The 27,086-nt window shown below is 34.0% G+C and overlaps 3 long non-coding RNA genes across 5 annotated transcripts in view; 1 reads left to right on the plus strand and 2 right to left on the minus strand.

Annotated features, from left to right (window-relative positions):
* Nucleotides 1-19,173: 19,173 nt before the first annotated feature.
* On the minus strand, nucleotides 19,174-21,122 carry LOC145960196 (uncharacterized). Its single transcript, XR_014435295.1, has 2 exons — nucleotides 20,965-21,122; nucleotides 19,174-19,679 (listed from the first exon to the last, which is right to left on the minus strand). It is a non-coding gene; the product is annotated as an uncharacterized LOC145960196 (long non-coding RNA).
* Nucleotides 21,123-21,367: 245 nt separating this feature from the next.
* LOC145960185 (uncharacterized) overlaps nucleotides 21,368-27,086 on the plus strand; it is a 269,249-nt gene continuing 263,530 nt past the window's right edge. Inside the window, exon 1 of the long non-coding RNA XR_014435273.1 lies at nucleotides 21,368-21,909. This is a non-coding gene — a long non-coding RNA (uncharacterized LOC145960185). The remainder of the gene's footprint in view (nucleotides 21,910-27,086) is intronic.
* The window catches only part of LOC145960187 (uncharacterized), a 61,247-nt gene continuing 56,789 nt past the window's right edge, over nucleotides 22,629-27,086 (minus strand). For all 3 annotated transcript variants that reach the window (XR_014435281.1, XR_014435280.1, XR_014435279.1), the window contains exons 3-5: nucleotides 24,910-25,691; nucleotides 24,297-24,509; nucleotides 22,629-24,176 (exon numbers count right to left, since the gene is read on the minus strand). This is a non-coding gene — a long non-coding RNA (uncharacterized LOC145960187). The remainder of the gene's footprint in view (nucleotides 24,177-24,296; nucleotides 24,510-24,909; nucleotides 25,692-27,086) is intronic.

Consider the following 27,086-nt stretch of genomic DNA (forward strand, 5'->3'; position numbering starts at 1 on the left):
TGAAAATTATAATATAGTTTATTTAAAAATATTTTCAACACATTGCAAAATTTTTAATTTAATCTTGTATGATATTATGATACACTGTCAGCATGCGAAATATTCACATTTATTTAATTTGTTTATGAAACGTATTAACAAACATTATAATATTTTTCTACATTTGTCTTTTTTTCTTTATAAAATGCGAGAATTATCAATTTTTGCGAGAATTATCAACTTTTTATTTTATAAATTTTTGTGGATAAATGCATTACAGTTACAAATAATAGTACAATTTTTTTAGTAGTGTGTAGTAAAAATTAAAAAATATATCGATATTATATAATATTGTTAAAAATATCGATTACTTGATATTAGATAATTATTTTTTAAATATACGCATACATGGTGTAACATAAATAGAATTTTTCAAAGAATACATCGCACATATATTATTAACTGTCCAATCTGTCGAAACCATGTAATGCTATTTAATCCATAAAAATTTTTAATTTATGTAAACTTGAACATATATATATCATTTTTATTAAAGAGAACTTGACATATAATTAATACGTTAAAAAATATTTAAATTATAGCTTTATTAATATTTTTTATCATATGAACTAAAAAAAAATATAAAATGCAGTAAGTGCAAATTGTTTTTGTTACCTTTAAACATGTTTTTTTAATGTATGCATTTTATTCAAATTTTTCCATTCCTACATTTATCCATTCTCATTTTAATTGTATTTGTACAATACTAAGTATATGTGTCCGTAGAAATTATATATGCTACTTGTAAATAAAACCACAAGATTATTCCTGTATCGAAGTGCAATAATAAAATATGTTATAATAGTGCCAAAGTATAATTGCAAAGAAAAAAATACAAAGTTCCTTCCGTACAAAATGAGAGAGTAATTCATCAAAATTTCTTTATTTTTAAAAAAATGTGTTTCGCATAAAGTAAATGTTCCTGTTATACAAGTCATTACACAGAAAATTTTAATAATTTATTAATAATTTATTAATTTAAATAACTTGATTGTGTGAGAAAAAAACATTTCGTATCATAAAACTTGAAAACTGTTTGAATTTATATTTTGATTGCATTTTATACTTTCAATTTATCAATTCTGTGCATATTCGTACAGCATAAAATAATAATTTAATAAAACAGGATGTATTTTAGATATTTGTGTTTGAAACAATTTTTGCATGTAATTAGAAAGTAATCGTATGACAGAGGTATGCAAAATTTTCAAAGCAGCATTCAGTTTATATCGAGTGTATACAAATGCATGCTGTTGCTACAAAGCATAATACTTTGTCATTTTGTCTTATAATGCAAAATTATAATATGTCACTAATATATAATAATGCATTATTCAAAATGTTTTATATAATTAGTTAGAAAACTGGATAGTTAAATTAATTATTACACAAGATTATGTACATTTAAATTATTACATAAATAGATATATTTAAACTGTGACAGATAAAATATAGCATATATATAGTTTTCATCTGTTGTTGCAATATCACAGGATTTCGTAAGATTTATCGAAGAAGACTGGGGTGAAAATTCTGTCGGTGAGTACTAATATATAAAAAAGTCTTACGATTATAGTTTTTTTTTCTTTGTACATCAATGAATTCTTCTATGCAAAGAAAACTTAATATCAAATTATATGTATATTATTTCTAAATCAATATATTATGCTTAATTTATTTTCTATTTGATTAATTACATTACTAAAATTAATTGTTTTGAAATTCACTGCAATTACATATATCCAGTACGTATTTAAAAAGGCTTAAGAACATTTATAAAATACATAGCATGCTGCAGTTAACGAAGTAAGATAGAAGGATTGAGTAAATATTGTGTCGTCTACTCAGGATGTTTGACTTTCCAATGATCAAAAAAATTAGGTTCCAACTAAGTCACTCGATGTGTTTTCCGGCCATAAAGAACGGCTGAACCCTTGAAAATTCCGCCCCCGATACAAAAAAAAATTAGAAACTTCTGTCGCAACTTTCTAATCCGGTCGTAGCTTTATTCGCATCTCCAGTTTTGCGTGACACTGCAACGAGTAATGATGTTACGTTCGAGAATATAATGTTATAATTTAATTGAAGTTTTATACACAATCAATAATTAATGTGGTCACATTGATATATAACAGTGTGGTGTAGTTATACATTTAACATGTGTGCAATAATATATATGAATATACAAGTGTATATATTTTTCATGAGGAGCCTAATAGTTAAATCTCATAAAAATGAAATCTAAAACACAAAAAATAATTAAAGATAATTAAGTATGTTTTTTGATGAATTTATTAATGATAAAGTTATATTTTTCTACTTTTTGAACCACTGTTGCCTCGAGTGCTAATCATATTCGTCTTATAAAAGAAGTGAATTCTTAAATGAATATCATTACGCGTAAATATGCATAAATATACAAATACTTGTTTGAATAATTTTAAGCAGTGATATCCAGGTAGATGCTAAGCGATCATTATCTTATATTTGAATAATTGACTTATAAAATCAAAATATTAAATGAGAAGAATTATCAATCGTCTAATCAGTTTGAAAATACATAAAACCTGAGTTAGAAAATATTAAAAATTATAATCAAATCTGATATTTGCTTAATTTATACATTACATATTGATTGAAAATAAGATTAAAACATGTTTAAAAAATACTGAAAAAAATACAAAATATCAGATTTATACATATACATTGATGCAGGATTGATATTTTACAAACATTATTATAAGTCTTCTCTTCTTTTGTCGATCCTTTATAAAGGTATTTTAATATTTTCTTATAAATCTAATATCTTTTCTACATTTTTCGTTTTGATTCGTGAAATTTTGTTTTTAATTTATTTGTCTATATCAGTTTTTATATCAAGTCAATTATACTTAATATGTCGAAAATTATTTGCGCATACTATTAATCCAGTCGAAAATAGCATCTTAAACATTGCAAGTAAAATTTATTTCTTTTAATTATGCCTTTCATTATGCTCTTTTAATTATGCCATGCAAAGCTTGAAACCGCCTTTCACATGTTTTTTCATTCTTTTTTTCTTGAAAATTATATCTCACAATGACAATTTCCATTACTCAGGCTGCAATTATGATGACGTAACAGTTATTTTGCTACGACGGATAATACATTGCGCAATATTTCTAAAACAACTGCAGAAAACAGAGTTACATAGTTCTTATCGACTGGCTCAACATCAGCTGTACAGAAATATAGAGAGATGATATGATATTTTGAAAAATTATCTATTATTATATCAAATATATACGGAATATTTACATATATAAAAAATTGTAAAATGTTATAAATTACTATACAATATAAATGTAATATTATATAATATAAATTATAAAATAGCAGGAAAGTAGAACTACTTATTAAAACTATTTAGAATTGTTTTAATATCATAATGTTATCGATAAAAGTTGTGTTATTGTCGTATAATGTATAATTGAATATAAATAACATCAATATAAATGAATATCATTGCAGTAATGACGAAAAAGATTAGTAATTGTCACAACATTAATTATTGCTTTAAATAAAAAAATTGTTTTGATAAACAAATTTTTGTGAGCTTTTTATATTTGATTTTTTAAATATTACAAAAATCATTCGTACAAAAAGCAGAAAAACTACAAAGTAGCTATGTTACTAGTTATATATGCTAATAAGATTTTATGATGATAAATGTACATTCGTCGGATTTGCAATCATAGATGAATATAAATGAATTTTTTCGTGCGATAACCGAAAGATTGTATCTTTCGAGCGGCAACTTATACAATTACATTGTCCAAAAAATAACCAATAAGAGACTCTCGGGTTCTATCTAAATAAAAGATTGACGGTACGTCTTTCTCTGTGAAGTCAGATTTTAACGGGCCAAGACAAATATTCGCCCCTAGTGCTACCTCTTATTCGGCGCCAACTTGGTACAACTACTGGGAGCCAGACGTTCAAGCAAGAAGAGGAAGAGGGAGAGGGACAGGTACCGATTTCTGTCTGCAGCTCGGTTTTGTTGTTTCACTTAAATTGAATTTCGCGTTACGAGAACTCGCGCGTCGACTTATCCATTCCCCCCGGGGATTAGTACGTCTTGGATTTGCCGTGTTCGACGTGTTATGTGAAAGTATGAAAGGATGAAAGTTGCCCGACATAGAAAAATAATCTCAAGTTTTCATACTTCTTTTCTTAGCAACACGTCGCAAAGAGTCTTTCATAGATCAATTTTGTCACTTTATTTGAATTTCGTGTTAGTCTGAAAAAAACAATACATTTTCGTGAATAATAAAACAGAAGAGGTTGAAAAAAATAGTATGTATATCGTGATCCTCTATAATCTCCTAATAGAGAGTTTAGAAACGAATTTTCGAACGTATTGAAAGACATTACTAATCGCAGACTGCATTATTTATCTCTTGGCAAAATGTATTTTCTTATTTAACAGATTATCATAATCGGATAAATTTTTTAACTCATTATTAAAAGATATTATTGCTTGTATATTTTACCCAACTCGTCGTAAAATATATTTTTTTATCAACTCGGATGAATTTTCGAACAAATTAAAAAACACATTGTTCGTGAATGTCTTATATTGTTTATTCGAAAATGCATCTTCTATGCACAATAATCTACATGAATAAATGACATTTGACTGTTAAATAGTTTATATAATTATAATTTGCTTTTTTCACAAAATGTAAAATTCTTAATTTTCAATTAGATATTTAATAAGCCATTTATTAATAATATAAAAAAATCGTTATTTTTATAGTAATATTTTATCAATCATAATATAATAAATATGTAATTTGATATTTCGATTAATAAGCTTCTTAGAATTATTTTTATGGTAATTCTTTCAAGAATTCAAACAAATTTATATCTAAATATATTTTCTATAAATATAAGAGATACCTCTTTCTCAATCTATAGATAATTGTATAATAATCTAAGAAAGTGTTCTTCAAAAAATGAGTGTGTGATAATTAGATTATTTCTTTGAGACGAAAAATGTAATTTTTACGACGAAATAGTTGGAGTAGAGAAAGAAATAAAATTCGTTATATAAAGACATCGCCATTTCCTTTTCGTAACGTTTTACTATTACTTAAGCTCTTCGCCCTCTCCCGTATTGGCAATTCCATTAGGAGATAAAGATGATTGTCTGGGAAAAAGGGGAAAGGAATAATATTTGACTGTATCTCAAATTCCGGTTCAACGAGTAACGAGCTGAATTGAGACGTTACCGAACTGTACTCTCCGGTTTTTCATCTCTGGTTGACTGGACGAGGAGTTACGACGGACGTTCTCTGCGACTTTATTACCGTTTGTAAATTAACACGCGTGTAAATGAAACTCGAACGAATATGGCCACCATTGTTGGCTTGCGTGATTATTAATAGAAAATTCAAGATGCTGTGCGTGATCTCGGCAATATAAATAAAATGCGAAAAATATCAAATAAAAAATAGATGTGAATATGATAAGAAACAGACATGGTTCGCGATGACATTTCTTTAAATATTAGTTAAAGTAATGAAAAAATAAGATATAGTTAATTAGACATTCCTTCTTCTTTTTTGTAGTTTTCTGTTTTTCTTTATTAAAATCGCGTGAAATCAAAAATTATAAAAATGATAATAGAATAATCTTTGGAAAAGATTTTTAGACAAACAGAGATACTCTATGAGACTTCCTATATTAAATTAAAATTTTTTTTATATTCATGTAATATGTATGATGTAGAAAAAAAAGTTTTTCTACGTATATTTTCTATGTATATTTGATTATATATCTTTCTATTGTTTTTACATTTTTGCATTTATTAAATGTTTTTCATTTATGAATAAAAATATTCTTATTCGCTTTGCACGAACGTAAAACTTGAAACACATACATAAAATGGAAATTTATGTACGATATTATTTAATTAGAATATTTATAAGTAGAAAATAATTAAAAATTGAAAATAAATAAAAATTTTATTTGTCCTTACACGACTATCGTGAAATGACGTCAAAAAATCGTAAGCGAAAGAAAAGCTCAGATAATTCTATAAATTCGCGTATTTCATGCAAATTGGCATTTTTACAAGCGTATATTCCTTAGAATTTAATCTGCGGTGCCGATTACTGCTCGGTTATCGAGATTAACGTTCGTGCTTTCTCAAAATACATCTCGCAACATTCTTCTTCGCAAAGTTTCAAGAGGCCTTGAAAGCTTTTCGCAACACAAAGACTGGAATCTGCCACGCTGTATGATCGCCTCCGCGCTTCTCAGCGACTGAATGTCGCAAGTTGGGTCTATTCTTAGAAAGGATCGCACAAAACACCGGTATTTACAATGTAGGTGTATCGCATTTAAAATATTGGCTTTAATATATAGTTGCCGCCGTTTGTGCATGTGTGTGCGTGCGTGCGTGCGTGCGTTGTAGCTGAAGTTTGTGCTCTCTTCAAGATGATCGCGTACATGGTGGGGGCAGAAAGCTATTTAATACGTTTCGGCGCATAAATTGCCAAGTATATGGGGCATTATGGGGTGGGACGAGACCGTCGGTTGTCCATTGGCCTCTCTCGCCGGAGCAAGAATCGTCCTCGGCCACCATGTTGACTGCTGCTGAAATGTGGAACTTCTCTTGGTTCGCCTACCATACCATCTAGCGATTCTCGTTCTTCTTTATCTCTGTCCTCCGTTCTTACTTTGTAGCTATGTGTGAACGGAATCGGCAATAAACGCGCTCTTTCTCTCTCTCCCGCTTCGTTTCTCTCGAAAGAAATATTTCTAAGATTATCCGAAGTAGAAAAAAAGTCCGTGCAACGGACATTTATGTATTATACTTCTCACGCATTTTTTATTGATCTTTATAATCTTCTTGTCTCCCGACGTGGATGTTAGTAGAGAACGGTTCGGTATTTCCAATAAAATATTATATATTAAAATTTCTAAATTATACACGTATCCTAAGCAAGCGTGACGCGCCATGCTTTTTGCAATAAAATATAATCTCTACGGAATAAAACTCGTACGTATATCATTGTATGTAGGATGCAAATAACGTGTCATGCTTATTTTAATCTCCGAGGAAAACACTGATAAGAAACATGAAGAAAAAGCCGCGAAACAGCAAGTAAATTTCCGCGTTTTGTGCAACATTGTGCTTCTTTCATCCATGTATGCACGTATTTCGAGAGTGTGCGTGTATACATATATATGTGCATTGCGAGAGATGTCTTCTCGATTCCAGGAAGCTCACCGCGACCTGTCCAATTTATTTACTCGTCCTGCAAAATCCCATGCTCCGATTGGTCAGCGTCCGCGGCATAAACTCTCCAACTCGCCGTCTTCCCTAAGTGGTACGGGGTTCCTCATATTAGACTTTTTCGTATTCGTTCGGCGCATTTAACCGGGTATTTTATGCTTCATGTGTGGACGACCGTCTCCTTCATGGCCGGTTCTCTTGCCAGCGCGAGCGGATAATATCGCCAGAGCACGGTCAGCGCCGTCATTTTACGATTTTATTATATCGCGTCGTATCCCCGTCTGCGTTTGTGAAGAGGAGGAGCCTTTTAACCTGCCCGCGCTTCGCGTATCCTCGCTTTAATTGGGATTAATATGGACGACGATCGCAACATACTCATGTACTGTACATTATTTCCAACGCATGGGTGCGTGTAAAACCATCGCTTAAAGTTTCCTCACGTTTTCATTCGCAACCGGTCCTCGCTACCGTAGGATAACGTTAATAATTTTTGCTAAATTCCGCCGTGGGCTCCATTTGCCGTTTGCAAGTTTGCGATAGGTATACCGTGCGTGTCAAGAATTTCTATGGTACGCCGGCTCGTTTATAACAAAATTTTTGCTCTTCTCTTGCGTTCATGCTTGGAACTTTGTGAATGAGAAGTCTTTTATTCGGTACGATAAAGAGAAGATAGTTTTTAATGAAACATTGAATAAAAATTGAAGAATTTTAGGTGAATATAAATATATTCCAGAAGAAACGATGAGGGAGATAGAAAATTATATATACAAGGTAAAAAAGAATCATGTCAGGGATTTAATATTTTTTGAGATATGCGAGCAAAGTTGCTCGAAAATGTCTGTTGTCATCTCTTTCTTGAAACACACCAGTCTCAACTGCGTTCTTCAGAATTCAAAATATTCAAATCAAAAAGTATTAATTTATATTTTTTTTCCTAAAATTTATTAAGATCTTACCCTGAAAAATTAAGGGCTGCGAAAGCATATTGTTTACTGATACGTTACTTTGTGTTAAATAAAATTTTGGATTTTTTCCCGTACAAATTTATTAAAATATGTATATACTTAAGAGAATGATGAATACTTTTTTCTTAAGATGATTATTCAAATAATCGCAATAAATAAAGGATCTAGTAAAGTAAAATTGTTAAATGATTTTTACATATAAGCAAAAGAAAAAGAAATATAAAGCGCTGCTTAATATGACATGGCAATCATAAAACTGAATGAATAGAGAATTTTTTCTTTGGAGATTCCGTTTTAAAATATGTTACAGACAGATGAAATGAATTAGATTACACGCTCGCTAATTCGTTTGACAAACTTGAAGTTTTCAGAAACTTGTCTAAGTGCGAATTTCATCGTTCAATGTACCCATAGCAAGCGCAATTATTTTCATTTTATCATAACGTTGAATAAATTACGAGATAGATAAGAAAGCAGTTTTATTATACTCTGTTACTTTAAATACATTGACACTCTCTTTTTCTTCTAGCAATTCTTTTCAAACGTATGTACAATATCTCATTTATCTCTTGAACCTACATTTGAACACTCGATGAGCAGCGAATTTGATGATGAAACAATAGGAATCATCGAGTCGGGAATTTAATTGACGTCGGTTTCGCCAGAGAGAAAAACAGCAAAACCGACCACATCGTGGCAGCATCGAAGCCTCGTCTCCTGCATTCGCGGTTGGCAGACTGGTAGACGCAACCGATTGGGAGATAGAAATCCGGAAAAAGTGTGGGAGAAATGCATGGTTCTGGCCGGATGGCGGAGGGCGCCACCGCACAGTAGCAAGAAGCCGCACGTTAGCAGAAAATCCTCCTCTTCGTCTTGGTTTCGCCAAGAGTCTTTCTCTCTCTCTCAACACCCTCTCCTCGACACTACGAGGGATAGATAGAGAAACAGTTTTTCTCTCTCCCTTTCTCGCTCTCCTCTCCTTTTCTCCCCGCTCGCCGGTTCTCCTCTTCTGGTCGAGCGCCGCGCCCATGGCGACGATGACACACCATGAAGATGCGCACCGATACAACGTTTTCCTTCCAACACCGATCCTCTACGCGCATCTCTGTTTATCTTATTTCGGTGCGCGTCGTGATGTCCTTCTCCGAAGGCCAGTGGAGAGAAAGAGAGAGAAAGAATAATCAAAGAGAGATTATTAACGTTAATCTTATCTTTTTCTCTCTGCCGAGACTAAGCGCCAATTGTATTCCCTTTCTTTAATTTTTCATTTTCCTCCATGAATCATTTTTTCTTCCTCGTTGCGATTATCAACAATCATACGAATGCAAGCGTATGTATCTCTCCGACACGCTCTTTCCCGGATTTGGTCTCTCTCTTCCGGCCCTCGCCATCTTTCTCTGGCGTGGTCGAGCTCCTGACTCGGAGAGGGAGAATCGGGAGGGGGATTTCGAGGTGGCACCATCGGATCTCTCTTTCTCTCTCTCTTTCATCCTTCGTCTCTCTCCGATGTTTTTAGTCGTCCACGACCGGCGGGGTGAGAGAACCAGGGCGCGGTTCCGTGGGGTGGCGTACCGGGGAGCGAGGAGAGGGGAGAGGGTGTTCGCAAAGTGTCCCTAAAACTTTTACAATCGCTCGGCTCGGCTCGCTCGCTCTCGCGCTCTCGCGCTAGGGCTATGCTTGATGGCGTATCTTCCAATGTGAGTTGCCCATAATACTAAGATGTACGGCTGCGCCGGTAGGGGTCTCGGCTTGGTCTCTCACTCACTTACTACCTTATAGTATAGCAAAGCCAAAGGCGTATAGTGTGCCGAACGCCGAACATACGGGCGTTCCATCGCGATTGCCGGCTGTATCCGGCCGGCATTTCCGTCTGGTTCGCGAGATATCCGTCAAAGAATCGGCCGCGTCGTCCATCGTTCGTCCCGGTTCTGCCGGTCTTCCGGCCCCGCCGAAAGAAAGCCGGAAGAGAGAGCCTCGGCCTCGTTGCGCATACGTCACGTCACGTCAACGTGTAATTAAGTGCCGCGCCGCGGAAGCTCGCGATAAAGTACCTCGGTAATAAGTGAGTGCGAAAGCCGGGTCCTCCTCCTCAAGGTTGCCCCTTTGCTCGCCGCCGTAGATTCCTCTTCCGTCAGAGTGTGATGTGCGCCGAGAGTTTCCACGGTAACCGTACTGAGTCGGTAAAGCGGCCGATGATCGCGATGATCGAGCACCGCCGCGGATCTGTCAGAATCTCACGTGGTGTTGAGTGCGTAGGGTGCCCCCGTCGACGCCACCGGCGGATCCTGAGCCGCCAGTCTTCATGGTAAGCACACAACGAGCTATCACGTGCGACGATGATTGTATCTTGACAGCACGGCTATTCTCGAGACTGGTGTATTTATACATGTATTTAACCGCACGCAACTTAAGAGAGAGAGCAGCGAATGAGAGCCGATTCCATTTGCAGGATTCGAGAATTATTACTCGAATTATTATCTCTTCGTGTTGATGTATTTCAAGCGAAAATTCTATTAATTGTAATAAATTGATAAATGCCTTTGGTTTCGCAAATTATATAGAGTTTGTACGCTCCCTTATGAATCAATCTTTAAATTTATCCATTTATTACTCTACATAATTCGATATACATTATATAAAAGGATTATTCTCACTTATTTCTCATTTAGAAATTTAATTGTTAATATAATCAAACCATGTGTCATACAAGTATAATTTATGCTGTCAAGTTTAAATATTATTATTCTTTATAGAAATCCCGTAAATTATGAAAACGATTAGTCGGTGCATCCTTACGATTAATCAAGGATATTAGGTATTCGAGACGACACGACAGTTTGAGCAAAAAAAATGAAATAAACCCACCAAAGAGTCGCTAATTATTTTATCAAGAACAGTTAATGGCATGTTTGTCGATGCGCGATAAGTAGTAAAACTGGCGGAATAAACAAATCCTGTCGTTCGAGCAACCAATTAGAGGATATTTTTTCATCGCCGACGAGGTCCAGAGCGCGGAGGATAAGATCCTGGCAACGAGAGAGGGGGAAACTCGTGAATTCCTCCACGAGCCGTCGGATTGCTCGAGGATGATGTGGAGGGACGCGAGCCTTATCGATTGGTAGAGATGTCGGAAATGGCTGTTGGTCACGCCCAGCAGCTAGTCGCTAACGGACTGCACATGTGACTTGTATGTGCATCTTAAATGCAATGCACGAAAATAATCGCGCAGGTCGGTAGTCTCGAATTTTGAATGGATATAATATATTTTAATCTTCACTTTAGATACGTCGAAGACATCCCTCTTAAAAATGTGGTCTTTCCAAGTAATTATAATTCGCAATTTAAATAAAATAATTATTATATCACTTTATAATATACATATATGATAAATAATTTTATATTATGTATATATTTCAGCAGAATAGATTATATAAAATTAAGAGTGTGTGTAGCGAGAGAAAAGATGGAATAAAAACTGATAAATGTAACAATGAAATATAGAATGAGACAGATGAAATAATGGATCATTATTTCAAATTGAACACATTAAGTAAATTTGTTGATCAAGGTTCTAATGTTCGCTCGCGTCTAATCGTAAATTTTGTGTCGCAATTTTTAAATTTAAACATATAATATGAAATTTTATTACGCGATTAAATATTTACATTATATTGTATCTTTCAATAATATTACAAGAATAATAATTACGTCAAAAAGGTACTTTTATATATTTTCGTGAAAATAATATTCCCTGTCATATTAATCATCTTCAAGCTATAGAATCCGAAAATTATTACAAAGTTCTACGCCTATTTGGATAGAATTAGATAAATAGATGCGTGAGAAAAAGGAAAGCTTAAATAATCTTGAGATGTTTTCTCACATTTCTTCTAAATACATAAACATTCTATGTCTAAAGTGATAATATTACATGGCGTCATATAACGCATCGTATCGTTCAAAGTATATCCTTGTTTATTAAGCGGCGATAATTCAATCTAATTTATATGCTAAACTTGGATAAGCAAGCTTAGTCGGTTGCACGTGAAAGCCTTCTAAATACATGTATATGCATGTGTGTATACGTATAAATACATTTAAACCGATACATACATACATATACATATATGCTGCATTTACAAATAATTGTCATTTTAATCTGAAAATTATTACGCTCATATTTACTCACATTTTTAATTATATTAAAATTTTTTAATTATATTAAAAATTGCATTAAATTGTCTCTAATATAATAATCTTAAAATATCATAATCAATGTGATAAATGAATAAATTATAAATTGACATTATAAAAGTTGATAATTTACAATTTTCTTAATACATACTATGGGCGATAAAAATTAATTTCATAAAGAATGTTTTTTGAATGTAAAAAGAAATATAAAATTTTAAAATTAGCTTTTTTTAGAAAAAGAATTGTGAACAATTGATCTCTTTTTGCATTAATATATAAACTTAACAAGTGAATTTTTCTGCAAAATATATTCAATATTTCCCGGAATATTTCATTGATATTAAAATATAAAATAATATACTTGTATAAGAAATTTCCCAACTTTCTCTTTGCTTTCTTTTGCTTAGCGTATGGGTAGGGTTATTTTTTCATAGTAAAGTTTTCATGTAGTCGCTAGATAAATCTCATGAAGTGAAAGTAGGTTGTTTTCAATTTAGACCTGAGTTTTTATACGTTTACCCTTTTGTAAACCGAGCTTCAGAACATACCGCATTTGAACAAAGGTCCTATCAATTTTAATTTTTTACTTAGCATTTGTTCCTTTCTCTCCTTCTTTTGACATTTAAAAGAATTTTATTTATATTTGTAGAGAAACTGTGATTTTAATAATATCCTACAATAATTTGTGTCTATAACTTGTATTTGCGCAAAGAAATATATATAAATTAGAATATTAATGATATTTTATCTACGATATCAGCAAATTTCTTTGAATCAAGACAGCTTTAAATGAAATAACTTTTTTCATTTAATTTAAAATGTTACCATAAACAATATAAATTCTTGTTGTAATCAATAATTATATCGTATCGGCTAATGAATAAAAAAATATTTCAAACACTATAAACTAAAAATAATATGTAGATAATCCTGTCAATAATAATTGGACAAGATGAGTTAAAGATACAAAAGATGCAACATGTACGTCCAAACGAAATTGTATATCCTTCTACACATGTAAAGCACAGATGTTACGATACGTCATTTTCTTTGTAAACACACTAGCGAGTTATTTGTGATTTTAGTATTGTTTGACTGTGAAAATGAAGGTTTTCCAAGAATAATCTGTTATTCCACGGTACACTGCACCCTTCGCAGTTAAGTTGGAAGCTCATCTCACTTCTGCGTTAAAATTAAAGTATTTTAGAAGATTGAAACGTTGTGAAATAGTCAATTTGATTTTTTTATTTTTTATTTCAGTTCTAAAATTCACGACAACAGAGCGTATTTAAATTTTATTTATTTCTACAATCGTTCCTGTACAAAAATGCATCCCAACCAAAATAACTAATGACGTAAATGCCGTGCTATCTTTACCCTTCTTTAGAAAATTACCTGCCAATTTTAGATAGACAGTATGTAGAAAAATTAAATAAAAAGAAAAACATGTTAAATAATTGTTTTTTCAACTTATAAACGTCAATACAAGAACAAAATTTGCATCTAAATTTATCTGAATGATTTTTTAGTTTGTAGTAATTGAGAAAATGCTGCGAAGATTGTGCAATTACGTACACGTTATATTGAAGTATCCTTCGATAGCTTTATAAATGTCGCATCCCGCGTAAAGACACACGGCGGCAACAAACATTATCGTCGTATTTCGTATGTGAAAATAATGGGAATCTGCATTTTTCATGAAAAATAAAGAGATTCCGCGGCGTGACCGCCCACCCCGACGCCATTGGTTCGTAACCTTTGTGTCCACCGGGTATCTACCTATGTGACGCGAATGTTCGATACACGAATAAGGTTCACCTTCTTCGACGGGATGCTGCCTCTTTCGTTTTTCGTGCAGTGCGCATGGGTATACCTGTAAAGGAAACTCGGCGGCGGCGGTCGGAGCAAGTGCGTAAAAGGGGATGCATCTCCGGTGCACGGAATGTTCCCGGAACGCGGCGAGAGTCGAGAGATCAGTGGTAACTCGTGTCGGTGCAGTTCGCGATCTTCATGCGCTTCGTGTTTACATAATTTCGCGGACATTCACTGGATTCGTCGAGGCCAAAAAATTCGTCATACTTTTCAAGGTGTTTTCTATGCGGAATAAAAAATATCGCGCTAATTTACATTTATTGCCAAATCGGTGTGAAAGATTTCTTTCTTCGTCTATTTAAACTTGAGGCTTGATTATTGTTGGTTTTCTAAATATTAATTTTTCGATCCGAATGCATCGGAAAATCAGCAAGCTTTTAGAACGAAATAAATATTAGGCATTTTCGAATAGTTTTATGTTATTATTGAGTTTTTATCAAATTAAATTTATGTCAAATTTATGTCGATGTTTCATTAAAAACATAAGGCATTTCAAGACTGATAAATGATAGTGTTTATTCGGAATAAGAGAAGAAAATCTTTTGTAACATTAAAAATCTTGTCTTCTTTCTTTCTCTTTCTCAAACTCTCTTATATACTTTTTCGAATGGATAAACAATTTTAAAGAAAAAGTGTGAACTCTTTCGATGAACTTTTTAAAGAAATATGCATAAATGTCGCTATTTTGATTTAAGATGGAATCATTGTCATTAATTTCATTTGCGGTGTCGACTTAGATATACAGGCTATATTTTTTTGTTATTATAGGTCAACGATCTTTCTTACGCAAGAAATTAGTCAAAGATATTTGCGCAATATACCACAGATGTATGCGATTAAAATGATGTTTAAACATGTAAAGAGAGAGAATAATATTAATTTAAAATTGTAATATTTGTTGTACTTACGCATTTTTATTTTACATAATCTTTACATATTATATATTGATCACAAATTATAAATTTTTATATGTATATGATACATATATTCCTTACTTAAATGCTCAACAAATTGATTTTTTTATTGCTTTCTTAAGATATCACTATAATATTATATACACAGATATATATTTCTAAGAGGAATAAAATTCCTTCTAAAATAAAAACCTTCTAATAAAAAAATATACGTATATTTAAAAAATATCGATTCTAAATTGATTGGGGCTTTATATTTATAATGCACGTATAATGCTTATTATTAGAATGTCGACTCTGCAATTTATTAATTTTATAAAAATCTTATAAGACGTTCTAAAAAAATTCGGCCAGAAGTTACGAGTGGATATAAAAACCGGCGAGTATATAAAATTTGTAATAATATCGTAGCAGAGGCAGTAGAAGACGGAGCCTCCTTTGTGCAAGAACACAATGTGTTACTGAACAAACATGTAATCTCGCAAAACCTCACTCTCTAAGAGCTCTCTTTCCTTCTTTTCTCTCCCTCTCTCTTTCTCTCACACCTACACGCTCATGACTCAGGGGGTTGTTTTAGTTGACTCGGCGGAGTTTTACGGCGTATCCATCTCTCCGCGTACATAGCTCGCGCGTCCAGGTTGGGAGAGGACGACCGTACAACGACAAGAACGAGGGGAAAGAGCGATGGAAGAACTCTTCTCATCTGTGACGTGCGTAGGGGTCAAGCTTAGGCGAGGGGCGCACGCGCAGTTACGTTCGTGAGCCTCGCGAAGCACATGGTCGCCCCCGGCTACCATTCCGCGGTGCTGTCGGCTTCCTACATAGATCCGAAAGAAAAAAATAAATATCATCTTGTCATCTTTCGCGCTTTCGAGAGACGAAGATGCGACGCAGGCGACGCATGCGTTACGTGTCACGTCAGTAGAGGAATTTACGATATACGAGTATCATGGACGGTCTTGATTCCGGCTCGATTCCCTGACCTGTCCTACGAAAATGAATAAACAAGGCGACTCGTTCGATGTCACGCTGTGATTTTGCATTCTTCGCGTGTCTTCGAGATTAACAGATGCAGATATTATTCCGCGAATCATTTAAGTGACGCGAACAGGCTGCTTTTGATTATTTCGAGATCGTATACAACTTTGCAGACGTTGTACTACCGCTTTGTTGTCGAGTTTGAGAGAAATAAACCGTGACCGAATGTGATTAACTGAAATAAAAAATGCAGAATATTGTCAAGCAAGTCCTTGTAACAATGGTGTTTTAAAATTTTTAAAAATAATTGGGAGAATCTAATTTAGAAAGATTTTGTGATATAGTCCTTTGTGTTTTGCTCTTGATTTTCTTTAATATATTCAGTTGTCGCTGAATAATACATATACACGAGTTTATTAAATGCTCGAGAGTGTTTTCAATGTTTTAAATTTTAATTTTTTGATTATATTATTTTTTTTGGTGAAATAAATAAATTATATTTTACTGAATGAGAGCTAAAACGATTAATTATATTTTAAGATTTTATTAAGAAATATAAAAAAAATTTGATAAAAAAAGAAAGAAATATAGAATAGTTCACAAATCCACACCAATCCGATTCACGAATTTGTTTATTTTATAAAGTTATTTGATTATGCAATTGCATAAATTATAATTAAATTCTTCTGGATTTCTAATTTACAAATCAGAACGATATAAAAATTCGAAAATTATAGATATATGTTACTATAAATAAATACCGAGAAATTTTAAATAATATTTATTATATGTAAAAACAACATAATATTTCATTTATTTAATTAACGATATCAAAGAGATATCTTTTTCTTTTATGTGTTACAAAAAACGAGAACTTAACGCGGATCTAGGTGTTTGTTGATAAAATAAACGCGAGAGTCAATGAACCGAAAATATATACTGTTACGTAGAGGAATAATACGTGCGACAGTGTTGGACGTATTGTGTTTGCATCCCAATAGGATGTGGTACTGTAAGATATCAAAAAATCATCTATCATCGACACACAGGTGAGTATATTAATTCTGCGAAATATATATCTAATTTATAATATTTCTCTGCAATTTATAATATTTTTCTGCAATATATCTATTTTATAATATTGCTCTACATTTCATATTTTTATTTTCATTATTATACGTAGTATACACACATCGCAAGGGATAATTATTATCTGCGATTTAAAATCCCTAATTCACACTAGAATATCTCACAATTATCATCAGCAAATTGTTCGATAAAATTTATTATTCCATTATTACGCTGTTCACACTACGCTCAGTCATTCAGATCTATCATTTGCGAAATAAAAATTATTATGTGATCATGGCTAATTTTTTTACATAGCTGGCATGAGAGTTGACAACCGACGATTACAAGATAAGCACGATAGTCGAGAACGAACGAATAAAGTATGATGTGATCAGCCATAATTACTACCTACATAATTGTACGTTAATCATTTCGATGAAATTATCGCATGTCATCGGAAAAACATGGGTCATACGAGAGAGTAATTAGAAACTGAAATAATTAGCGACACGCAATGCAATGCAATTTATATATAAGGCAGGTTCTACGATTGCTATTTTAATGCAGTCTCTCGATTTTTTTCGATCTAATTATATCTATTAATCATTCGATGAGATAAATAAAAATTTTCACGATTGATTTACGCATCTCATGATTTATGAAAGATTAATATAAAAGAAATAAAAAAATTCTAAAAAATTCAATTTTACACTATTATTTTCACATTTAAAATACGTTTATGAGTTGATGAATAAAATGCTGTGTTACAAGTTGCAATAATCTTATAAATTTGATAAATTGGCGATCTGTTGTCAATGATTTCTGTGTATCTATGCATAAAAATAAGAAATATATGTAATAAAAATTTGTATCTTTCCACCTACGCATTAATTTGCGATATAATTTTCTGTCTTTTTAAAAGAAATAAGTTATGAATAATCATGTTTTATGATTTTTTAAAATTTAAACGATATACACACAGCCGACGGAAGTAAAGTGTGGATTTATATTCTAAAGAATAATATATTTTGAGAAACACACCATGAGACACTCTAATGCGCGAGTTGTACTTCGCTTTAATTTATGCAACAGTAAATTTACATTTATATCGGATAAAATGCAACATGAGAAAAAACATTGCACTTTTTTGCGTTAAACATAAGGCTATTTTTATACTTTGTAAGAAATGTGTTGTTATTTTTTACGCTTGATATCCAGATTACACAACGTTATCTATTGAATATCAATGTTCAGTTGTCTATAATAACAATTTGTAGATATGTTAAAGTTGATTCTTTTTTTAATGTTATTAAAAATAATTACTTTGCAATTATTATTAATGATTTTATTCATTCTAAGCGACTATTAACTATGTTATCTATATTATAATTATTGTGTTATATAATAACTACAAGAGATAAATTAATGCATGTGTTATTTTTATCGTACCAAATACATTTCCTATGAACATCATCGTATTAAATTGTTTATTTTATTTTTTATATTTTATTTATATAAATTATATATATGTATATATTTAACATTTATTTTATAAGAAATTATTTATCAATAATGCATACTTGCAGAGAGATCTTTTAACTTTTATATTTCTAAGATAAAGATAAAAATGATAACATGATCATATTTCATTTTTATTCTATGATATACGTTTATTCTATATATATTATATATTTATATATATCTCTACAGAAATATTGTATCAAGTTAATGTTACATTGTGCTTTAAAAACAGTTGAGTATTCTAATTGTATCACACAAGGTTGCGTTATATTTTAATCTCGTATTGTCCAACATTTATATTATGCATATTGCATAACAAACTTTAGTATGAATGATATGTAAGTTCATCAGTGAATCGAGTTTGACTGTTTATCGAGACAAGTAAATTTCGTGAGGTACATTCTTCAGGCGGGGGAGGGAATGTAGTTTTTCTAAAGAAACTACACGCTTCCACAGATCGGTGCACCGGCTTTTTACCAGTAGCGAGGGAGAGGGGACGGAATCATAGCAGGGGACAGTTTCAAAAGCGGGGTGTAACTGCCAGGCACGCAATAAAATTTTTAACGCTTTCGTATCCAATAAGCGTAACGTCCATCGGGTTTTACATTGGGCGGATCCGCGCGGCCATTATTCAGTAACAGCTCGAACAGACGCAACCATTGGTCTGCCCATGCCATCATGGCCGCCGTTTGCCCAGCGTTTCTCCCTCCAGACCATCGCGACATGCGCTTCCATCCCTCCAGCGCGATTCCTCTACAATCATCCTTCTTTCTTCCTTCTAAAACGTTCGAGGGGGATGGGTTCAGGATGCGTTTAGCATCCTAGCATCCAGGTGTTGCACTATATTTCGAGGAATTATTAGAAATTGTTTGGATTGGAAAATATCCAAGCAATATATGATTGTTATGTATTTTAAATATTCGGTTCAATTTAATTTAGATGGATTGTCGATAATAATTTTAATTAAAATTATTTTGAATAAATTTTAATTGTTAATAATTTTGCAGAGTCGAGACGCTGGACCAAAATAAAAAAATGTGCGTGTATCTTGTACACTTTTGAATCTTACGATCATGCTACGCGCCTCAAATCGATAATGTGTAATAGTACTCTGCTTTACCGACAACTGCCGCTTCCCGCCTTTCTGACGTCACCAGTTATTCCGAAAGGAATCTAGCTACCGCATACCGCTGCCTTATGACATCTTTATATAGCTCCTTTTTGTTTTAGCATTATCTGACATGCAACATGACATATATTCATGTACAATAATTTTGTACATGTAGAGAAGCTTTATATCTTTTTTCACATGCATATTTTATTACAGAAACTTGTCTGAGTAAATTTATTTGTATACCTAAGGGCTCGTGCAATAGAGTATAATGATATTAATAAAACCGAGACATCAAACTGAAATGTTGCTTGTCACAAAATGCCAACAAGATATAGATTATATTTCATGTATTATATATTTAATACACATAAATATACAATGCACAAAGTTACAAATATTGTTCTAAAAAAATCTATTTCTCACACAGCATAGAATATTGCAGCAATATTATTAATATTGTTGTAACATTGCAGCAGCATTGCAATATTGCCGCAATATTACTTCAATGTTCCGTGTGTGTGTGTTGTATGGGTTATAACAATATACTTTAATTTAAAATTATACACGAGATTATACATATTTTTTTAATTTAACGAAATGGTTTTATTATGCATTCAAATATAATATTTAAAGTATAAATTTTCAAATCGCGCGTGATCAAAATGCGAATATTATACTTCGTAAGGCGTAAGACGTAGGTTGGAATAGATTGGTATAATCCGGTGAAGAAGCAACTCAATTTTACTAAAATGCACTCAACGTTTGCATACAAGACTCCGGAGGGTTACTGGTTATATGAACTCGTATCAGCCGCACGTTGATACGCTTTCGTAAGCATATACATATACATGCACATGATATAGGATATACGTATACATGTATCGCGTGCGGATAGAATTATATACTGGATATAGAGTAGAAGAGAGTAACGTCACGGGGAAGAAGGTTATACACGTGGGTTTTGTCGTGGAGCCATAACTAGGGATACGATGGAGTACATAGGATGCAAACCCATAAACCCCCCACTTTATTCCGACTCTTCCTCTCGCTTCTGGATCTTCGGAGAGACACGGCGTTACCTTTACTTAGGACCGAAACGGCCGCACCACCTACGGTAGCGAACACCTTTGACGTGGCGACGACGAAAGTGACGAGGGTAGCGAGCGAGGGTATCGACGACAGCGCCAGCGAAATCGAGCTCGCGCGTTTCCATGCCTTCCGATTATGTCGTCTGCTACGCAGTCGGACAGACGTTTCGATCCGACGTTGTTTGTCGCGCCTAACGTTTGTCCCACGAAACGACCATCCGAGGATCGATCGCGAAGCGACAAGCGTTGATATCGAAATGTGTCGCGTGGATCGAGAATCGCTCGACGTTTAACGACTCGCGCCAAGTTGTCGAGGATAAGAATGGAGTCGTCAAAGGGGTAGTTCGCGCCCTTTGTTCCCGCGCGTTTAAACGAAAGATGACATCAAGGACGCGTAAACTTAAAGCGTAATCGGCACGTGATTCGGCCCCGTCACACTATACGCGCCTGTCGCTTAGTATTCTTCGTGTACGTGCGCACGAGACAGAGAGAGAAAGAGAGAGAGAGAGAGGCGAGGAGGAGGAAACTCGCGGGGAACTAACTGTGAACAGTTGGAGCCGCGACACACGGCCGGTCCGGTCAGGGTTCACCAAATCACGCTATCTGTCGCGAGGGGCGGCTTCGCCGGGACGGAAAAATTCCCGCACGATTTCATTTCGGTGTCCATCTCGTCGTCTCGCGTGTGAATGAACGTCGCCCGGGAACGCGCATGCGTGAAAAAAAGTATTATGGAATCCGCGTCTCTACATCTGTGCGGCGACTACGTGTGGGAACGTGCGTGGTGCCCACGTGACCACGTGAGTCTAGTTCGGCGATGCGATCACAATCCCCGATTCACGCGAAATTCCTCGCCCACGTCGAACCACAGGTCAGTATGCGATCAGGATTTCGCCGAAACTGTACCCTCTCTTGAATAATGGCTGCTGCCTGCGACGGATATCGAGCATAGCTCCCGTACTCTTACCTCTGTGTGCCATGTTTAGCCGCCTAAGAGGACTATTGTGTGCGTTTACACTCATTCTCGTAGATGCACTTACACATAGCTACGCACAGCTGAGAATGGCGATGGTAGTTAGGATGGACGCCTAACGATGGCGCGCGGTGATATCCTAGAATAATGACAGCTTTGACAGATGAGAAAAAATCAGGTGACAGATGATTTGTCACAATGCGGGGATATCGATAGATTATTTATATTTTATTAGATTATTTTTATATATTGATATTATATATAGATTTATTTATCGATCAAAGAAAGTATTTAAATCGGGGCTTTTTTAATTTCCTTCTTCTATTAATAGTTTTTCCATTCACGTTCGCATTCGTGCCTACCCCAAGTAATGCCGTCGCTAGACAGTTGGCGTGGTTGGATGTAATAAAAGAAGAGCTCCAAGAATATTTTATTCACAAATATCCGATAGGAGACATAAGATTATAGAATGATGTAAATTACAAATCATTCATATATCTCCTAACAAGGATTCTAATTTTGCTTGTCGAAAAATTGAAACTGACACATACGAGTCGTTTATTTTATAAATGACTTAAGATTAGATTCGGAAACAACTTGCTAAAAAATCTCGTTGGTTTCATATATATTTCGTAAATGTTTTTACATGCGCATTTTATCGAATCTTATAACGAGACTCACACATATTTGAAATAATCGCTTCATATTCTAGCTTACTTTTCTCACCTTTGCGTTTTGTAGACAAATTATAATAATTTACAATTACTAAAAGTAAAAAAAAAAGTTTTATCGAGGTCTCATTAATTTAAAGAAAAACTTTACTATTTTTAGCGTCACATAAAATTACCAATATGTTTGACGATATAATGAATATAATGTGTTTAATGACATTTATGACTCGATATGTATGTAGAGGTAAGGTATATAATATTTCGCACATGTGCTATTTTAGTCACTTTGTTATGGAATACGGGTTTTCGGTTTTCTTAATATGCGACACGCACACGCATGAGTTTTACATACTTTGCTGTAACACACAACCGCGGTACTAGTGCGCTATTATATTTTATAGCCTCGCATCTTTACTAAATGATTTATCATTGTCTGCGCGGGGATAATTGCGGTTTCCCGCTGATCGCTTGATTTACTACAATTGTACAATTAAGCGCTCGCGAGATTTACGCTCGGGATGGCCACACATAGCATATACATATACGATGCTTCGATGCAGATGACACTTGAAAGTTCGTATGTAAAATAAAGTCGGAATCTCAATTTTTTTTTCTACCAATGGGAGACACAAGGTTACGTCTGTCATCTCGCCTTTTATGCTATAAAATGCTCCCTTCTTCTTCGATCATGACATTTTTTTTAAACTTGCAAGACGCGCGATTTTTTATTTTGCTGCGATACCGAGTTAAAAATGTGAAATTTGTAATAAAATCGTGATTTAAAAAATATTAATATTATATGTATTATGTTTTAAGAATCTAGGAAAGTATATTATTTTTTAGATTCTTAATATATTATTGAGTGTATGAGAGATTAATATTTGTTGTTCTTGTGTTTCAACGAATAAATATTTTCGTGTGTGAAATGTGAATATTTTTTTTACGATATAAATATAAACCTTACAAAATAGCTTCGAATAATTATCTTATAAACTATCGCTACGTTATTCTGCACGCATATACATATAATGTAAGAGAAATTTACATTCCGCATTTTGTTATACGAGAATACTCGAGTCGATTATTTATTCCTTTTCTCCGAGGGTGGAAACGCGGATAATAAATTACAAGAAAATAGAAAAGAAATTGCATGTCGGATAAAATCCAACATGCGAGCGGTGTCGTGACTGGGGGAAATAGCGGGTCGCGGGTAACCGTCAAGTTAAGACAATCGAGATGCAAACCCGACGTATACATTGTATAGCTGAAATTATAAATCATCCTCTTCTTGTGTACACAACCGCGGCCTAAGTGCGCGACGGTGTTTCACAGCCGTAAGGCCGGCTCTTGATAGCCGGACAATTTTAGCCGGTCGACAATGTCTCGCGTGCGTGTGATCCGCCGAAAACCTTCTCACCGACTTGCATAAAATATTTTGTTGGACATGAATAAACTGGAGCCGCAGCGTTGCCGCAGTAGCCGTAGATGCAGTCGCTGCAACATTTTCACGTGTGTCATCCGCACATGCTCGTCTGCTCGTCTGTTCGTCTGTTTTGCGCGCATCTACATGTGCAAAAATACACACCCGCACAAATACATACATACGTGGCTTACCTCTTTTCGAGCTCACTGTCGCGCGTTTGCACGTGTCGCCATTGGTCTTCCAGTATACGAGCACGTCCGTGGATGCGCTCGTCTTTTATTGCGGTTGCGGTCCTCGCCCGCGCTATGAAATTTACTCGCACACCGTCAAGGATGTAACATTGTAGCTGTTACAACTATACCCGCCGGATACGGTCCGCCATCCCGCTTGATTATTCCTAAAATCTTAAGAAATCGATACATTTCGCCGAGATTTATCTTGCAAGTTCTAAAGAGAAAATGCTTCTATACTTTAATCCAATACCTACACGCAATAACTTTACATGTAAAATATTTTTGAAAAAGATGTAGCTTTATATAAAATCATAATTATTTATATTAACAGGAAAATGAACAAAGAAATTTTTTTAGTGATAGCTAAATAAGTTAGCTTAATATTTATAAAAAAAGAAAATTTATATTTCTTTTAATTTGATAATAAATAACTTAATTGATAATTTGATAATAAATAACTTAATTTAATAATACATAGCACTAGACTGATCATCGCAATTTCCGACGTTAAATTTATCAGGAATCATTCGTAATCGATAAGATGGTAATTGACAAGGAAAAAAAAACAAACCTGTACGAAGGCACAAGGCGACGTGATTATCAAATAGGACGTTCACGAAAAAGATCCAATCTAGCGTAATGGCCGCATGCACGAACGCCCCCGACGAAGATTTTCTCATCCCTTTATTTACATCGATGCACACCCGAGCGGTTCCAATATCGTTTGCTTTACGTCCTCCCACCGGAGATTGAGTAAACTCCTATTTATCTACTCATCTATGTGCGTGACCCATCTCCACTGCTCTTCTTTCGCCTCTTTTAGGACCAATCGCTTCGACTCGTGCAAAGGCACAGATCCGAAATCCTACTGAAATTTTTTCTCCTCTACCTACACATTCGCCAGTATTAGAATGCGAGTAAAATGTTAAATATACTGCCAAATTGAAATTATGTCGGGGTGAAAAGAATTATATTTTTCAAAAATTGTCACTTGATATTAATATGTAAATAATTATAAAAGAGTTTAATATCAATAAATTAATAGTTTTTATACAAAAAGGACTAATGCATTGATTTAATGAATTTAGTAATGAAAAGACGATGGAATATGTATTCTCTCTTTTGCTAAACATTTTATATTTTATTCGGATAATTGAGAACGATATGTGTGAGAAGGGAGTGACGTAAGAGACGAAAATAGAATGTTTGACATAAATCTGAGCAGGTATCTAAATTCCCATTTCTATTTCTTGAACCGTTCCCGTTTTCTCGATTACATTGGCTTCAATAAAGTTTCTATAGAACTTTGTTTCGTTAGCGTAAGATGCTTCATAGATTTCCTCTTCTCGTTTCCTGAAATTAATAATGCAATGAATAAATTATTTACAATGTTTGATTCAAATAATTAAAGCAATCTATAACATTTACAATGTCCATTTGCTTATGTGTAGTATAATTTTATATATTTCAGAGATCTGAAGCTTTTCAAATATTTATATTGCATTTAACATTTTCTGTTACATGTCTTGCATGTGTCTTCATGTTTCAGTGCGCTTTATAATATGTGATAGGTAATATTTTACTCGGAAAAGATTTCACGCTAATCTTACACCAATTAGCCATCCGACATGCAATTTGGTACATCGTACTTTTGCAATTTTATCGTAATAATTGCGGTAATATCTAGGACGCCTGATCAATGCATGTTAATTGTACGCATCCTCGCTGGGAGTCTCTCGTGGATATTAATACGTAAAGTAAGCTCGCGGATCGCGCAGACGTCAGGATTTCTTAATTAGCCAGCTAATTGTAAGTCATCGCGCAACCCGTTGTGCATCTCGAAACCCGCATGACAATATCGTAAAGAGGATTCTTTACGTTCATACGCAGACGATATCGTACTGGTAGTCGCAATGTCTGATTTTATGTTTCGACACGGACGCTTTGTCCAGCTGGTTACCACCGTTCCCATCTTTACACCCCCTATTATGTTTACGATTACCAGGCTTGTAGCAAAGTTATAAATGTGAGCCGATCTAACAAGTCGGCGATATGTTTTCTACTTTGATAAAATTGTCATCTACCTTCGATATAAGTATCAATTATACCTGGACAATTTTTGATATTTTCAAAAGTCGTAAAAATTTTTTTAAATTTTTTAAAACTATCCAATTCATATTATATTTGTTTATGCGAATTTTTCTGCGAATTAAAGCGATATATAACGCGTGAATTTAAAGCAGACGCGGTAAAAAGACGCTGCAGCGAGAGATATCGTTGATTATTACGAGATCCAGTTAAGTCTGGTAATTCAAGTCAGGCATTTTTATTTCGCCGCCAGAAACTTATTACCGTTGTATTATCTCGAACTGCATTTTATCGAAAGAAAGGAACAAATTTCGCGAATAAGCGTCTCTTAACTTTTCTCATCAGGGACAGGTCTCTCGCTCGCGAAATTTTATTTGTCTCCGCCGAGATGTAAAGCGTATTACATTGTTGACGTGAAGATTGGCTACGTAAAAGCGAGGTACGTTGTAGGATGAACAAAGTAAGAAGATCGGCGGAGGAATGTCGCCGTCGAGTTTCCAGAGAAACGTCGGCAAACGTCGCCGATGTCAGTGAGCGCATTTCCGTGCGTTGGTATGCGCTCGTACCTATATACGGAATCCGGTACTTAGGGATTTAGGTATGGATACATATACATATATGTATATATACATCCATGCGTCTATCTCGATGGCGACGTTG

This window comes from Camponotus vicinus, unplaced genomic scaffold, assembly GCF_025532165.1.
Source record: "Camponotus vicinus isolate PSW18456_S1 unplaced genomic scaffold, iyCamVici1.0 SCAF_10, whole genome shotgun sequence".
Lineage (NCBI taxonomy): Eukaryota > Metazoa > Arthropoda > Insecta > Hymenoptera > Formicidae > Camponotus > Camponotus vicinus.